The sequence below is a fragment of the Oncorhynchus kisutch genome, linkage group LG23 (assembly GCF_002021735.2).
Source record: "Oncorhynchus kisutch isolate 150728-3 linkage group LG23, Okis_V2, whole genome shotgun sequence".
NCBI classification, from domain to species: Eukaryota; Metazoa; Chordata; class Actinopteri; order Salmoniformes; family Salmonidae; genus Oncorhynchus; species Oncorhynchus kisutch.
In genome coordinates this window covers 25,669,963-25,687,262 of record NC_034196.2, presented here as the reverse complement: position 1 = coordinate 25,687,262, position 17,300 = coordinate 25,669,963, and the positions used below count along the sequence as shown (strand labels likewise).

Below are 17,300 nucleotides of genomic sequence, written 5' to 3'. Positions count from 1 at the left end.
AGTGCTCTCCAGAGGGTGGTGCGGTCTGCACAACACATCACCGGGGGCACACTACCTGCCCTCCAGGACACCTACAGCACCTGATGTCACAGGAAGGCCAAAAAGATCATCAAGGACATCAACCTCCCGAGCCACGGCCTGTTCACCCCGCTATCATCCAGAAGGCAAGGTCAGTACAGGTGCATCAAAGCTGGGACAGAGAGACTAAAAAACAGCTTCTATCTTAAGGCCATCAGACTGTTAAATAGCCATCACTAGCCGGCTACCACCCGGTTACTCAACCCTGCAATTTAGATGCTGCTGCCCTATATACATAGACATGGAATCACTGGTCACTTTAATATTGGAACAGTAGACACTTCAATAATGTTTACATACTGCTTTACTCATTTCATATGTATATACTGTATTCTATTCTACTGTATTTTAGTCAATGCTACTGACATTGCTTGTCCTAATATTTATATATTTCTTAATTCCACTATTTTACTTTTAGATTTGTGTGTATTGTTGTGAATTGTTAGATACTACTGCACCGTTGGAGCAAGGAACACAATCATTTCGCTACACCTGCAATAACATCTGCTAAATATGTGTATGTGATCAATAAAATGTGATGTGATTTAAACAAGGCTTTGACAGTAGACTGTCAACACACCACGATGGAGCCACTCACATTATGCTGAAAAGATTAACAACAAATAACATTCAAAGCGATAAAAGGTTCATTGTTTACAGCCATCAAAGCTGCGCAGACAGTGAGATATACTTAATTGATCCCTCTGTACTCACTGAAATGCATTCATTATCAAAGCCATTAGGCCTTTCTTTCCCATTCCAACTTCAGCCTGCCTGTGGGAATGTGCTGCATTTGAAAAGCAGCAGTAATACTGTCTGTATTATTAATATTATAAAAAGGGTTACATTTGCATGACACGGTTTGTATGCGTGTCAGGTTGCATCGTGACTTCTCTTGGATTCAGCATCTGTTTGTTTCACCACTGATTGAGATGTGGGTCTCAGCCAGCATCATTCAAGACTGTAGTTAGTACTAGTAAAGCATCGCTCAATAATGATAAACATAAGTTTTATCAGTCATTTATCATTTGGGTGAAGACATATGGTACATCAAGTAGCCTAAACCAAACCTATGATAAACGTTGCTGTGTGAACGACTGAGGCCGGTTAAGTTCTGTCATTTTCTCAGTGTAACTGCAGCCTATGGCCTGTGTCTGTAATCATGTGTTAGCCCTGGCTATGTCACTGGATTGAAAGGGGCCATTAGAGCAGGGATAACACTGTACTCAGGGAAAATGACTGTAATTTACAATGCAGAAGACTGACAATGCAGTATTACACACACACAAGAGGCCTAATTTCCCTTTTCAAGAAGGGAATCCCTGTTCTAACTAGAGTCAATCTCTCTGCATTTGAGGATTGAATTCTCGGCCATGTCTAATGGTTCCATTGGCCTAGTCCTAGTTGATTAGAGCATGGTGTTTTGCAACAGTTGGATTCTCACATGGGTCATACTAAACTGAATACATGTGTAAATTGCTTTGGCTAAAACAACCATATTGTTTGGTCAATTGAATAATACTTGCCTATTGCTTTTGGGGTAGACAGAACAGGGCTCAGATACCTCTGTGAACGTGTGTGAGAGCAAGGAAATCTGTGTGATGTTACAGGGATAGGGTGATGTTACAAGAAACAATTTATTACAAATAAAAACAGAAATATCACACTTACATATGTATTCAGACCCTTTACTCAGTACTTTGTTGAAGCACCTTTGGCAACACTACAAGCTTGGCACACCTGTTTTTGGAGCGTTTCTCCCAATATTTTCCACAGATCCTCTCAAGCTCTGTCAGGTTGGATGGGGAGTGTTCCTGCACAGCTATTTTCAGGTCTCTCCAAAGATGATCGATCGGGTTCAAGTCCGGGCTTTGGCTGGTCCAGTCAAGAACATTCAGAGACTTGTCCCGAAGCCACTCCTGCGTTGTCCTGGCTGTGTGCTAAGGGTAGTTGTCCTGTTGGGAGGTGAACCTTCACCCCAGTCTGGAGGTCCTGAGTGCTCTGTAGCAGGTTTTCATTCAAGTATCTCTCTGTACTTTACACCATTAATCTTTTCCTCGATCCTGACTAGTCTCCCAGTTCTTGCCGCTGATGAACATCCCCACAGCACGATGCTGCAACCACCACGCTTCACCTTAGGGATGGTGCCAGGTTTCCTCCAGACGTGATGCTTGGATTTCAGGCCAAAGAGTTCAATCTTGATTTCATCAGACCAGAGATTCTTGTTTCTCATGGTTTGGGAGTCCTTTAGGTGCCTTTTGGCAAACTCCAAGCAGGCTATCATGTGCCTTTTACTGAAGAGTGACCACTCTACCACAAAGGCCTGATTTCTTCCATCTCCACAGAGGAACTCTGGAGCTCTGTCAGAGTGAGCATCTCCCCCAATTGCTCAGTTTGGCCAGGCGGCCAGCTTTAGGAAGAGTCTTGGCGGTTCCAAACTTCTTCCATTTAAAAATGATGGAAGCCATTGTGTTCTTGGGATCATCAATGCTGCAGAAATGTTTTGGTACCCTTCCCCAGATCTGTGCCTTGACACAATCCTGTCTCGGAGCTCTATGGACAATTCCTTCGACCTCATGGTTTGGTTTTTGCTCTGACATGCACTATCAACTGTGGGACCATACATAGACAAGTGTTTGCCTTATGTCCAATCAATTTACCACAGGTGAACTCCAATCAAGTTGTAGCAAAATGTCAAGGATGATCAATGGAAACAGGATGTACTTGAGCTTTATTTTGAGTATCATAGCAAAGGATCTGAATACTTACGTAAATAAGGTAATTCAGTTGTTTTGATTTAATAAATGTTCAAATAATCTATAAACCTGTTTTGGCTTTGTCATTATGGGGTATTGTGTGTAGATTGATGAGGCAAACAATTAATTTTAGAATAAGGCTGTAAAGTAACAAAATGTGGAAAAAGGTAAGGGGTCTGAATACTTTCCGAATGCACTGCCCATCGAAGGCACAACATATACATGATACATCAGGAAGATGTAGTATAGAGAGCGTTAGCACATTGACAAGACAAGACGTCTTGCACATGTATTTAGAATGTCTACATTGGAAATTATACAGTTCTACATTGTTTATACGTCAGCCAGGCATCAACATTCTATTCTGATGTCTCGGCGTCATCTGGCCAACGTGGAAATGTTCTCCAAACTACATACTGTGTGATCACGCTATCCATAGCCGATGTGAGCAAGACTTTTAAACAGGTCAACATTCACAAAGCCGCGGGGCCATACGGATTACCAGGACGTGTACTGAAAGCATGCGCGGACCAACTGGCAAGTGTCTTCACTGACATTTTCAACCTCTCCCTGACCGAGTCTGTAATACCTACATGATTTAAGCAGATCACCATAGTCCCTGTGCCAAAGAAAGCGAAGGTAACCTGCCTTAACGCCACGTAGCACACACATCAGAAGTCATGAAGTGCTTTGAAAGGCTGGTCATGGCTCACATCAACACCATCATCCTGGAAATCCTAGACCCACTCCAATTCGCATAATGACCCAACATATCCACAGATCTCAAATCGCACTCCACACTGCCCTTTCCCACCTGGACAAAAGGAACACCTATGTGAGAATGCTGTTCATTGACTACAGCTCAGCGTTCAACACCATAGTACCCACAAAGCTCATCACTAAGCTAAGGACCCTGGGTCAAAACATCTCCCTCAGCAACTGGATCCTGGACTTCCTGACAGGCCGCCCCCAGGTGGTAAGGGTAGGCAACAACACATCTGCCACGCTGATCCTCAACACTGGGGACCCTCAGGGGTGCGTTCTTAGTCCCCTCCTGTACTGCCTGTTCACCCATGACTGCGTTGCTAAGCACAACTCCAACACCATCATTAAGATTGCTGACGACACAACAGTGGTAGGCCTGATCACCGACAACGATGAGACAGCCTATAGGGAGGAGGTCAGAGACCTGACAGTTTGGTGAAAGAACAACAACCTCTCTCTCAATGTAAACAAGACAATGACTACAGAAAAAGGAGGGCCGAACAGGTCCCCATTAACATGGACAGGGTAGTAGCGGAGCGAATTGAGAGTTTCAAGTTCCTTGGTGTCCACATCACCAACAAACTATCATGGTCCAAACACACCAAGACAGTCGTGAAGAGGGAATGACAATGCCTTTTCCCCCACAGGAGACTGAAAAGATTTGGCATGGGTCCCCAGATCCTCAAAAAGTGTTACAGATGCACCATCACTGCCTGGTATGGAAAATGTAAAGCATATTGTTTTTATTATTGCCCGTATAATTTAGTAGCTTTGACATGCATTGTCCAAACAGCGGCTGAATGGCAAATGCGATCTAATGCCGACGTCTCAGCGGCATCTCGACAATGTGCAAACGCTCTACATACTACATCGTCAGCGAGATGTATGTGTACTGTCTGGGCTGTAGCTCAATTCCACCTCGCAAAGTTTGTATTTCACAACCTTCCCATTTAACTTCTCAAACTATTGCCATATAGGACTTCGCTGCTGTCGCTTCCCTGTCTCACGCTCTGCTATTTTTTAACTGTTAACGAGGATGACGTGCGGACCGCTTTATATCACTGAAAAATCATTTGAATGATGCATATCTCCTACTAAGGTTACAGGATTTTTGCATTAGGTATTTGTTTCATTTAAACGCAACACCCCTAGTTGGCAGCTTAGGACTTATAAATGGCCCTCAGTGTTCCACAACCGTCATGTACAGTACAGTGACAAGTGCTGAGGCCTGAGGTTGATCTGTCAACACTTCTGCGGGGGAAAAAACTTCTGCTACTACCACTAACAGGAAGTGAAGACAGAGAACATGGTGTCAGAAGTCTACTGTGACTATATAATATGCAAAAGAATAGCAGAGCCCATAACCAGCAACCACTGGTATGTCAGATATTTATATTAATCTGCCTAAATGGCTACGGTAAGGATTGTATATTGTGTAAAACTGACCCTAGTTCTGTGGTTGGAACCTCTACCGTAAGCAAGAAGTAAAGATTGAGAACATTGCTTAAGCTGGAGTCTCGATTTGGAGAGAAGCACCAGTCAAGATGTCGAGAGGATAGAAGGAAGCTGAACAGCAGAGATGAGAGTAGGCAGCTCAGTAAAGCCAGAGGACATGAAGAGGCAGGTGATTAGCTCGAGGAGGAAAGCTTGAATCGCTCTCTGGTCCTGACCACAGCCATAACACTGGGGAGCACATTCGGTCTACCTCGCTCTTTTTTTCTTTATTTCTTTCAGTCACACTTCCTTTATTTTCTTCTTGTTCTTGCTCCTCCTCTCTGCCCACAAGAGTTTAATGACAACTCTCTCACTATGTTCAGTTACTGGTGTGGGTATATGCTACCTAAGCTAGTAAGGGGAGGGAATGATAATTTCCTGGTTGGCCCTGTGTGACAAAAGATAAACATCACGCTAAGCACGATTCATTGACTTGTTTGTCAATGGGCCTACAGTCTGTCTACATAACACTAGTGATAAAAACAGCCTCTGAGGTTAAGCAACATTATGATCACAAAGCTTACATAAAAGCAGGTTTATATTGGATGCATTAGCAGCAGTCCAGAGTGGCTAATGGATGTGACACTTCACCACTATTCAGAGTAGTATGAACAGAGACAGAGAAGGCCAAGACAATGTAGGCTTCCACCTGACTGTGCTGCTGCTCCAGTTTCAACTGTTCTGCCTTATTATTATTCGACCATGCTGGTCATTTATGAACATTTGAACATCTTGGCCATGCTCTGTTATAATCTCCACCCGGCACAGCCAGAAGAGGACTGGCCACCCCACATAGCCTGGTTTCTAGGGAGTTTTTCCTAGCCACCCTGCTTCTACACCTGCATTGCTTGCTGTTTGGGGTTTTAGGCTGGGTTTCTGTACAGCACTTTGAGATATCAGCTGATGTACGAAGGGCTATATAAATACATTTGATTTGATTTGGGCTCTGAAAAAAAAAAAAGACTAAAGCTGTGTTCGAATACTCATACTAACTGCACTATTTGTGATGTGAATTGAGTATATAGTATGCTTATTTGTCATTGTATGGATATAGTTAGTATGCCAAAAGTTCCCGGACGACATACTAAATTCACCAAAATACGAAGTATACATGCAGTGTACACTATTTCCGTGCTTTTAGGGCCCATAATGCAATTCCTCTAAAATGGGCGTGGCTTCATACATTTTCAGATTTGAACATGTATGAAGACGAGAACAAATTAATTGCTTTAACTAATTATGACAAATGTTAAGAAAATGTTGAAAAACGTAATGCCTTATTAAATAAGTTACGTTACTGACAATTTGTTAGCTACGCTATCCTTACAAACCGCATAGCATTACAGCAGTATGTACCGGTATGTTAGCTAGTTACCTAACGTTAGTTGGCTACTAATACATCGAACTTGCCAGGCAGTTTATTAACTCTCTGCTTTCTAATTAACATCCCAATATTTATTGACTTGATTATTTATATAATTCTTAGCTAAGTGGTATAGTCGTGCGATTCAATGGCTATCTAATCCGATTTCTCTCGCGCAGAATAACTCATGAATTTACGAATGCTCAACACCCGTTAAGTACGGCTTGCGTTAGTAAACGTCGGCAAAAAAAAGCTTTGCCAGTAGCACAGTTACAAACGCTCTGGATTACAGGAAAACAGCCTAACCAGCTCTGCTAGGGCGGGTAAAATGGTCAGAGTGAGGTGTTCTCTCATTTGTGTTTGGAAGTAGCTAGCGTACACTAGCCAGTTATCTTTGGTGCTTGACTGCCGTTGAATGCTCAGATCAACCCTACTCCTCGGCCAGTGTCCAGCAGTGTGCGCTCTGAACGCTCCTGGGGGGGAAGTGCTCTGAATTTACGAACGGACAATCTGACAACGCTCTGGATTTACGAACGCCCAGAGAACACTCTGGCACTCCAGATTGAATTCACGAACACACCTGAAATCTTAAAATGTTTAACTAGTCATTTGTTATGCTAACAAGCTAGCAAGAGGTTACATAGCAACAGCATCAACTTCCAGTAGAAGTTCCATCAACTTCTAGTACGCTCAACTGAAACGATACGGGTAATTTACAGTATACGAAAATGAATTAATAGTATATAGTATGTAGTATATACTCATTGAGTATGTAGTATACAGTATGTTAGTAATGGGTATTCGAACACAGCTTAAGTAAGGAAATGTACAGCCTAACCACTAGGTCTGTGATGGTCATGGAATTTTGGATGACGGCTATTGGTCAGTCAAATGAACTTAACCTCACAAATGCCAGGCTTTTTTAATTTTTACGGTCAAGACGGTTATTTCATTTCCATGGCGGTCTTCATCCATAATCGGCGGTTACACGATTATACAGTAATTGTGCCAGCCCTATTCCCCTCTCTCCACTGGGATTCTCAGCCTCTAACCCTATTACAGGGGCTGAGTCACTGGCTTACTGGTGCTCTTCCATGCCGTCCCTAGGTGGGTGCGCCACTTGAGTGGGTTGAGTCACTGACGTGATCTTCCTGTCTGGGTTGGCGCCCCCCCCCCTTGTCTCAGGATGGTTGGTGGTGGAAGATATCCCTCTAGTGGTGTGGGGGCTGTGCTTTGGCAAAGTGGGTGGGATTATATCCTGCCTGATTGGCCCTGTCCGGGGGTATCGTCGGATGGGGCCACAGTGTCTCCCGACCCCTCCTGTCTCAACCTCCAGTATTTATGCTGCAGTAGTTTATGTGTCGGGGGGCTAGGGTCAGTCTGTTATATCTGGAGTATTTCTCCTGTCTTATCCGGTGTCCTGTGTGAGTTTAAGTATGCTCTCTCTAATTTGCTCTTTCTTTCTTTCTCTCAGAGGACCTGAGCAATAGGACCATGCATCAGGACTACCTGGCCTGATGACTCCTTGCTGTCCCCAGTCCACCTGGCCGTGCTGCTGCTCCAGTTTAAACTGTTCTGCCTGCGGCTATGGAACCCTGACCTATTCAGCAGACGTGCTGTGCTACCTGTCCCAGACCTGCTGTTTTCAACTCTCTAGAGACAGCAGGAGTGGTAGAGATACTCTGAATGATCAGCTATGAAAAGCCTGGCTCGTTGAGTAATTTTCCAGAATTTTACATAATTATGACATAACATTGAAGGTTGTGCAATGTAAAAGCAATATTTAGACTTAGGGTTGCCACCCGTTCCATAAAATACGGAACGGTTCCGTGATGCACTAAAATAATAAACGTTTTGTTTTCGAAATGATAGTTTCCGGATTTGACAATATTAATGACCAAAGGCTCATATTTCTGTGTTTATTATATTTATAATTAAGTCTATGATTTGATATTTGATTGAGCAGTCTGACTGAGAGGTGGTAGCAGGCTCGTAAGCATTCATTGAAACTTTACTGCGTTTGCCAGCAGCTCTTAGCAATGCTTGTTTCACAGCGCTGTTTATGACTTCAAGCCTATCAGCTCCTGAGATTAGGCTGGCAATACTCAAGTGCCTATTAGAACATCCAATAATCAAAAGTATATGAAATACAAATGGTATAGAGAGAAATAGTCAACGCATCATAATTCCTATAATAACTACAACCTAAAACTTCTTAACTGGGAATATTGAAGAACTGGGAATATTGAACCATCAGCTTTCATATGTTCTGAGCAAGGAACTTAGACGTTATAATTTTTACATTGCACATATTGCACTTTTACTTTCTTCTCCAACACTGTGTTTTTGCATTATTTAAACTGGGAATTTGATATGAGCATGTTTCATTATTTATTTATTTGATGTATTTATTATTTGATGTATTACATTAAGTTAAAATAAAAGTGTTCATTCAGTATCATTGTAATTGTCATTATTACAAATATATATATATAAAATATGGCCGATTTATCGGTATCGGCTATTTTTGGTCCTCAAATAATCGATATCGGCGTTGAAAAATCATAAATCGGTCGACCTATAAAATATATTTTATATTCTTCAAAGTAGTCACCTGTCACGGCAGATTTCACCCTTTACCTTGATGACAGCTTTGCACACTCTTGGCATTCTCTAAACCAGCTTCATGGGGTCGTCATCTGGAATGCATTTCAATTAACTGGTGTGCCTTGTTAAAAGTTCATTTGTGGAATTTCTATCCTTCTTAATGCGTTTGAGCCAATCAGTTGTGTTGTAACAAGGTAAAGGTGGCATACAGAAGAAAGCCCTACTTGGTAAAAGACCAAGTCCATATTATGACAAGAACAACTCCAATAAGCAGAGAAACAACAGTCCCTCATTACTTTAAGAATTGAAGAAGGTCAGTTAATCTGGAGCATTTCAAGAACTTTTCAAGTTTCTTTAAGTGCAGTCGCAAAAACCTTCAAGCACTATGATGAAACTGGCTATCATGAGGACCGCCAGAGGAAAGGAAGACCCAGAGTTACCTCTGCTGCAGAAGATAAGTTCATTAGAATTACCAGTCTCAAAAATTGCTACATCAGATGTAATGGAGTGCTACATCAGATGACCTGGCCTCCACAATCACCTGACCTCAACCCAATTGAGATGAGTTGGACCGCAGAGTGAAGGGAAAGCAGCCAACAAGCGCTCAGCATGTGGGAACTCTTTCAAGATTGTTGGAAAAGCATTCCAGGTGAAGCTGGTTGAGAGAATGCCAAGAGTGTGCAAAACTGTCATCAAGGCAAAGGGTGGCTACTTTGAAGAATCTCAAATCTCAAATATACTTTTATTTGTTTAACACTTTTTTGGTTACCACATGTGTTATTTCATAGTTGTGATTATTCTACAATATAGAACATGTGGAAAAACCCTTGAATGAGTAGGTGTGTCCAAACTTTTGACTGGTACTGTATGTGAAATTCACTTGGATTTAGAATAGACAATTATCATGCACCTGTCGGAACAGGGGCAGGGGAAGAGAATACATGTAATCTATGCACTTAAAAAAAAAGACTTGCCTGTGCTAACGATTCTCACAAGCCAGGCAAAGTAAATTGATACAAATTACTTTGCTTGTGATGCACGCCGCTCAAATGATACAAATCTCAGAGCCTGAGTGCAACGGACAACGATACAGATGTAACCATTTGCTATTTAATGTATTGTCTGAGCGTTACAAGTCAACATTCCATATGCATTTCGCAGCACACCTGAGAGTTCCTCGGGGCACACCAGTGTGTCACGACTGGTCTATCAAGTGGTATCCTGAGAGTTCAACATGTCCTTAGATCAGCCACAACACCACGTCTGGTTAATATTCAACAGTGTTGAGGCCAGACCAGGCAACCTCCTGCAATGGAAAATACACTGGATGGGAGTGTAGTGAGGAAGGGTGCACTGAGCACTATGAGAGATCTCTGTTGTCGGGGCCTCCCGAGTGGCGCAGTAGTCTAAGGCACTGCATTGCAGGAAGACCCATGGGGCGGATCACAATTGGTCCAGCGTTGTCCAGGTTAGGGGAGGGTTTGGCCGGCAGGGACATCCTTGTCCCATCACGCACTAGCAACTCCTGTGGCGGGCCGGGCACCAGGCGTATGTTTCCTCTGACACAATGGTGTGGCTGGCTTCTGGGTTAAGTGAGGAATTGTGTCAAGAAGCAGTGTGAATTGTGTTTCGGAGGACTCACGGCGATCAACCTTCGCTTCTCCCGATTCCATACGGGAGTTGCAGCGATTAGCCAAGACTTTAACTACCAATTGGATACCACGAAATTGAGGAGAAAAATGGGTAGAACATTATTTTTTTTATGGAATAAAATAAGATCATGATGGAGCTGCTGCTGTTCTAAAGGGCCCGCTTGGATTTGTAGCTTCTAATGCAAAGGCATTCATCAGCAGAAACCCCATGCATTCAACCTGGACCTCAACCACAGCTTTGTTTCTTTCTCTCCATTTGTCTCTTCGTCTCTTTCTGGTGCTCTTTCCCCCGGCTCTTCCTCCCTCCTGTGCTTTTCCTCATTGTTCTTTCTCATCTGCACTTTCCTCCTTTCTCTCCCACTATCACTGTCTCTCAGCAGCCCAGCACTTAGCCAACAACGAGTTTGAAATTAAACAGTGGCTTAAGAGGATTCATCTCTGGAGAAGCCAGCTGCATTTGACGTGCAGCGCAAGGTATTTGTTGATTAATAAGGGAGTGAGAGCACCTAAAATGTAGAAACAACATTGTAGAGGAGAAACAGAACTCTTCTACCAATCAATCAATCAAATGTTATTAATTTACATTCTTCTCATGAAGTGCTTCACAGTGACCTGGCTTTAATGTGTCTTCCGTCCTCATATAGGCCCCTAGGCCTGTGTTTACTCTTTTTACAGAGTGTTTGATCTCCCGTACAGCCTCATTCATTAGGCCAGATGGGACTCTCAGAAAGGGGCTGATTGGTCAGCAACACCAGTCCAATTGGGCACTCTGGAGCAGGCCTACATGGGGGAGAATCTCTAGGCAGAAATGCTTATTTCAGCTGCTGCCACAGATAGAACAGTAACAGTAGTGTAGCCTACATTACCATCTGCCTGGAATAGACTCTTAAAGGGAATCATGAGTCTTTACTCAAGCAAGTGAGGACATCCCAACATTTAGTTAGCTGGCTAGTCTAGCAGGCTAAAATAACTAACTTTAGCTGGTTGGCTAGCCGGCAAATTAACTGCATATACCGGTAACACTTGACAACTGGTTAGATGGCGTTATGTATTTCCAAAACATTGGTTTACTTTAATGTAGCTGTAAGCTAGGTGTTGATAGCAACTGGCAGACTCACGCAGTGCTAACGTTAGCAGGCTAGTAGGGCTAACTTTAGCAGACTAGTTGGCTAGCAACCTTGCAAGCTGATTTGTAACAATAAATTCAGTATTTGCTTGTAAGTTGTTTAAAATATACATTAGTCGTGCATGCAATCGTTTTGGTTTAATTTGAAGTTTTACATTTGAAGTTATTTCTGTTGGTGTTTACGTTATAGGAAATAGGCTAGCTTGCCGGGTCCTTTATATTACGTCACACCCCAAATGTTTTTTTCGGCATGACTTCGGCATTCTGATCAGTTTTATGTAATAACTAGAAAAATCGAAAAATGAGGTGTAACTTTGCATTGGGACTTTTGATGACTATTCTAATGCAAATTCAGATGTTACGTGTGGGTACGTATATGCTACCTACCCTTTAACAATTTCTGTGGGTGGCAGGGAGAGAAAGGCAGGGAAATATTGCATGGCACATAATCCTGTTTTGGTCCAAAAGAGAGCCCTCAGTTTCCCTCTGAATGGGTCACAATAATAAACTCAGCAAAAAAAGAAAATGTCCCCTTTTCAGGACCCTGTCTTTCAAAGATAATTTGTAAAAATCCAAATAAATTCACAGATCTTCATTGTAAAGGGTTTAAACACCGCTTCCCATGCTTGTTCAATGAACCGTCGTTAAGACACTAACAGCTTACAGACGGTAGGCAATTAAGGTCACAGTTATGACAACTTAGGACATTAAAGAGGCCTTTCTACTGACTGAAAAACACCAAAAGAAAGATGCCCTGCTCATCTATGTGAACGTGCCTTAGGCATGCTGCAAGGAGGCATGAGGACTGCAGATGTGGCCAGGGCAATAAATTGCAATGTACATACTGTGAGACGCCTAAGAGAGCACTACAGGACGGACAGCTGACCATCCTCGCAGTGGCAGACCACGTGTAACACCACCTGCACAGGATCGGTACATCCGAACATCACACCTGCAGGACAGGTACAGGATGGCAACAACAACTGCCCGAGTTACACCAGGAAAGCATAATCCCTCCATCAGTGCTCAGACTGTCCGCAGTAGGCTGAGAGAGGTTGGACTGTGGGCTTGTAGGCCTGTTGTAAGGCAGGTCCTCACCAGACATCACCGGCAACAATGTCACCTATGGGCACAACCCCCCCGTCACTGGACCAGACAGGACTGGCAAAAAGTGCTCTTCACCGACGAGTCGCAGTTTTGTCTCACCAGGAGTGATGGTCGGATTTGCGTTTATCGTCAAAGGAATGAGCGTTACACCCGAGGCCTGTTCTCTGGAGCGGGATCGATTTGGAGGTGGAGGGTCCGTCATGGTCTGGGGTGGTGTGTCACAGCATCATCGGACTGAGCTTGTTGTCTTTGCAGGCAATCTCAACGCTGTGCGTTACAGGGAAGACATCCTCCTCCCTCATGTGGTATCCTTTCTGCAGGCTCATCCTGACATGACCCTCCAGCATGACAATGCCACCAGCCATACTACTCGTTCTGTGCGTGATTTCCTGCAAGGCAGGAATGTCAGTGTTCTGCCATGGCCAGCGAAGAGCCCAGATCTCACGTCTGGGATTTGTTGGATCGGAGGGTGAGGGCTAGGGCCATTCCCCCCAGAAATGTCCGGGAACTTGCAGGTGCATTGGTGGAAGTGGGGTAACATCTCACAGCAAGAACTGGCAAATCTGGTGCAGTCCATGAGGAGGAGATGCACTGCAGTACTTAATGCAGCTAGTGGCCACACCAGATACTGACTGTTACTTTTGATTGACCCGCCCTTTGTTCAGGGACACATTATTCAATTTCTGTTAGTCACATGTCTGTTGAACTTGTTCACTTTATGTCTCAGTTGTTGAATCTTGTTATGTTCATACAAATATTTCCACAAGTTAAGTTTGCTGAAAATAAACGCAGTTGACAGTTAGAGGACGTTTCTTTTTTTGCTGAGTTTGAAATGTCCAGACCTCAGAAAAATCAATTAGGCCTATTATTAAATAACTGAAAAGCTGTTTAGGACAGTAATGAATGACATAGTTAAGGACCAGTTATTGACAAGTCTGAGCCTTTCGGGTAAAACACTGGGGTAAATCCCGATGGAAATGTGCCATTAATTAAAATATATCTTGCAACACTTAGGTTTTCTGAAACAACTCAAAAAATAATTTTTAAAAGCTTTTCAATGCGACAGTATAGGATAAGCACAGGTCCTCCTTGCAATTTGTCTACCCTGGTGTTGTTTATCAGCAGATAGTTTAACCCCCACACTGTGTGTAGATTGAAATCTGTTGGCATGTATTAAGAGTATGTAGGTAGGCCCACATTTGCAGTCAAATCATTGCATATGTTCCTCTATGTCAGGGTTCTGGCGACCCGCGGGCTGAATTTGGCCCGTGGGTGGTTTTATTTGGCCCAAGTTTTCATTGTTGGACATAGACTGTAAAACATCAGGAAATCAGCTCCAAGAGATTTTTAGTTTGGAAATCTGTACTCAAGTATTCAGTGCTTGCTGTGCCGCGGTGCTAGCTGTGCCACTAGAGATCCTGGTTTGAGTCCAGGCTCTGTCGCAGCCGGCCATGACCGGGAGACCCATGGGGCGGCGCACAATTGGCCCAGCGTCGTCCTGGTTAGGGGAGGATTTGGCCTGGCAGGGATGCTCTTGTCCCATCGCGCTCTAGTGACTCCTGTGGCGGGCCAGGCGCAATGCATGCTGACCCAATCGCCAGTGGTACGGTGTTTCCTCCGAAACATTGGTGCGGCTGGCTTCGGGGTTAAGCGGGCATTGTGTCAAGAAGCAGAGCGGCTGGGCTGGGTTGTGTTTCGGAGGACGCACGGCTCTCGACCTTCACCTCTCCCGAGTCCGTACGGGAGTTGCAGCGATGGGACAAGACTGTAACGACCAATTGGATACCACGAAATTAGGGAGAAAAAGGGGAAATAAAATAAATACATATTTTATCAGATTAGGATTCTTGCGGTCAATTTTCAGTCTATAAATCAACAACCTCTGCATAATCAAAACAGTTGCTTTGTGAGACGGTGTTCACAGTTAGCCATTGTTATGTAAATGATGAAGAGATGAAGAGTACCAGTGGCCTGCCCTTGGCCCCAAGTGAGAGCAGATCCGCCGGAGCCTTGGCCAAGTTAGACACGGGTACTGGCATGCATAGATGGAAACCGAAACGTGTCTTCTGGGTAAAACACTGTGGTAAATTCTGTATGGAAATGTACCCCCACCATGGCACATTTCAATACAGGATTTAACACAGTGTTTTACACAAAAGGCTCAGAGGAGAGCTCCTGGTGTGCTTATGCAAAACATGAGCCCAAACCTGAAAAGCATCAACAGGAACAGCACCCCACCCTGTTCTCCCGGAGGCCAAAAGATAGGACACATTGACCGGCCAAAGTGTCTTAAATGACCGATTTAACAGGCGTGCGAGCAGTCTCGAGTCAGACCTCTTGATCATGTAGACGAGCGACCACAGAAACAAGCATGTTAACAACCCTTTCCAGGCCTTATTGCAAATTACATATGCTTGAGAAAGCTAAAGTCAGACCAGTAACAGAGCAAGGCAATGAAGGCTATGGAGGATCCAGAGATTGCCATGTTACAGAAAAGATACGTGAGGGGTAGTCTATTCAGCCACTTTTGGGGTCAAATGGAGGTTGTCTGAAAAAACGTTCTTTATCATTAAAAAACACCACATTTCATCAACCAGCCTTGATCAGAGTCATGATGTTAGCCAGAGCTAGGTTCAAAGTCAAGCCAAGCAGGCCATTACACAGAGCAAGGCTCAAAGTCATACCCAGCAGGCCATTCATTACCTTACCTTGTCATTTATGACCCGGGCTACTGGATCCCAAGTGGTGGCAGGTGAGAGACCCAACAGCAGCACAGGTGCTTATCTGGAGAAGGGAATAAGCAGATACGTTGGTTAAGTACAGAAACACTTATGCTAAATCTTCTCATAATCTTAGGGTTAAGCCTAAATGGCCCATTACCCTTATTAGACAGGATTATCCAAGCCAAATGATCTTTATCTACTTAAACCAACATGGAGAAAGGGGGGGGGGGGGGGGGGGGTTATGTGATGTAAGGATTTTGCAAAAGAGCTGTTTTTGTTCATTGCATTCAGTGATACTCCGGAGCTAGGAGTCCATAATTCCACCATACCCCTCTCTGAGGCTATGCTCATAAAATAAACAGTTTATCTGAGGCAGTGCAATAGGCCGACATTTCATTGTGTCGTTTTACATATCGACTTTTGTGACACTCCGATTTGAAAACAAAAACAAAACACAAACAATGCAGTGTTTACAAATAGCTTATTAGGCTACATTGACTTTTGAATCAATTAGGGATGCCAATTTCAGTCAATTTTGCTGCCGACTAACTGACCCTCATTAAAAAAATTTAAAAAACAGTAAAATTAAGAGACCAACAGAAAATACTATCAGAGATCTGTTTATGATGACGAGATGCTTATATTTCTGCTCTGGCAATAGGAGTCTTCCCAAGGCTCGAAGGTAGGCGACAAGCTTAGGCCCAAAATAAACCCAAAGAAATGTATTGGGTTTATTTTGGACATATTTTGGTGAGAGTGAAACCTCCTGCTTTGACTCTTCCTATCTGAGACTATGCATGATACAAGGACAATTTTCATTAAGAGCTTAATGGAAACATGCAACAATAGCAAGCCTATTGTTTTACTGTTCAAAAAGCTACTGCCTATTATTGAATTTGCAACTCTTGCAATGAATAATAAAACGTAATCTTTAAACATTTGCCAAAATGCAGTTCTCGGAAAACACCGTTCTAAACCTATTGCGAGCAGTTGTTACAGTAATTGAAATCTCTGTTAGAAACTTTAAAAAAGGGTGAATCTAATAGCAACAACTATGATGGGTTACTAATATAGGATTCTGCTTTGGCTTCTGGACAATGAAAGAAAGTTGATATGAAATCCAATAGAACACGAGAGAAATTCTGGTTAATGGCATGAGGAAGTCTTTATAAAATAATTGCCTTGTTTCTACGGATGGATTTTGCAAGGCTACTTTGAAACAAGGTAAGACATGCCTCACTAGTTGAAGTAAAGTAAAACGTTCAGGTTTCAAACAATTAAACCACAGACAGAGCAATGAGACCGATATTACTACCAAATATATGGTAGTGAGAGGAAGCCCAGTGGCCTGCAGTGGGTGAAGATGGAACGAGATGGATTTTGACCGACATTCTGCAAATTTTCACATTGATTAACATTTCATCTCAATACAGTTTGCAGTTCCCAAAACTACTATCTGTTACGAACAGAGTGGACTACGTTTTGTAGACTTTACCCATTGCCAAAGTAAAAAAACAATGTGTTGTTTAGGAGTGCAAAGGCTAATTGAGTAATTGCACACGAGCACTTCAGAGTATACGTTCCCTAACGGAAATGCTTACAAGCAAAAATTAAAGCAAGAAGCACCAG

At 43.2% G+C, this 17,300-nt stretch overlaps 1 protein-coding gene across 4 annotated transcripts in view; it reads right to left on the bottom strand.

The window, feature by feature from the left end:
• LOC109868544 (erbin) overlaps window positions 1–17,300 on the bottom strand; it is a 115,728-nt gene that overhangs the window by 81,017 nt on the left and 17,411 nt on the right. For all 4 annotated transcript variants that reach the window (XM_031802304.1, XM_031802306.1, XM_031802303.1 and 1 more), the window contains exon 2: window positions 15,657–15,732. The gene's annotated coding sequence lies outside the window, so the exon portion shown is untranslated. The remainder of the gene's footprint in view (window positions 1–15,656; window positions 15,733–17,300) is intronic.